Here is a 986-nt window from a genome sequence, read left to right as displayed (position 1 = left end):
CTTATGATTTAATTTTTCCTACAACAACAGACTTCAAGAAAACTATTCCCCTCAAAGAACAAAACAAACATGCCCTGTTGTCGTGAGAGAAAAAGTGCAGAAGGAAACATCCATTAAACTCAGTCTGCTGCTCTGTGAGGCTAGCTCAGATACTTGGCATCTCATCTTGGGTGCAAGGTCATCAATGTTTGGGCTCAGGCTCTGAGCTGAGGAGACCCTCAGGATGGAGTGAAGGTGTGCGTGCAATATACCGGAGGGCCAGATCTAATAGTAATTACAAATTATCCTGCGGGCCGAAATTAAATCAACCAAGGGCCTGATTTGGCCCTCGGGCCTTGAGTTTGACACATGTGCTGTAGTGTAGGGTATAATAACTGGTAATATTACAGTTAAACATTCAAACTGTGAAAAATGACACAAAACAGGAATCTCATAACTGGATAATTACTTAAACTTTCTTATTTATTTCAACATCATCATTGGAATTTAAACCGAATGTAAACTAGCTGCCCAGACCTATAAAATAAGGACTATTGAATGTGTAGAGTGCAGAGGCTTCTTGGATAATGCTCTAATTTCAGAGCTACAGTTAGAACAAAAGAAGCAAACCCCACCTACTTTTGCAGAGCTTCTCTGGCTGCTTCGCAGTGAAGAAGAAAAATCCAACTCTAAAGAATGCAGAATGAAACAGTACTTTGAACAGAAGGGACCTTTCCCATTTATCTAATTTCCGCCTCCTCGACTCCTCGGTCCTCCGGTAGTGACCCGGAAATAGATTTCAGCGCGCCATGTTGTAGGACATCTAATTTCTCTAAATGCACTTCGAGCACCGATGATCGAGCGTCGAGGAGGCTCTCTGGAGGAGCTCTAATCGAGGATAAACTGATGGTTCCTCCACGGCTCCTCCGCGGATGTATTTCCGGCAACAGTGATGTTTAAAAGAGTCGTGACGCACGGCCGGACTTATCTCAATCAAATGACAGCTC

The 986-nt window shown here is 43.3% G+C and overlaps 1 protein-coding gene across 1 annotated transcript in view; it reads right to left on the bottom strand.

Annotated features, from left to right (window-relative positions):
• LOC104966582 (phospholipase D2-like) overlaps positions 1-986 on the bottom strand; it is a 13,257-nt gene that overhangs the window by 5,258 nt on the left and 7,013 nt on the right. The gene's annotated exons all lie outside the window — the stretch shown is intronic.

The sequence above is a fragment of the Notothenia coriiceps genome, unplaced genomic scaffold (assembly GCF_000735185.1).
Source record: "Notothenia coriiceps isolate Sejong01 unplaced genomic scaffold, NC01 NC01_scaffold00037246, whole genome shotgun sequence".
NCBI classification, from domain to species: domain Eukaryota; kingdom Metazoa; phylum Chordata; class Actinopteri; order Perciformes; family Nototheniidae; genus Notothenia; species Notothenia coriiceps.
This window is presented reverse-complemented; position numbering and strand designations above follow the sequence as displayed.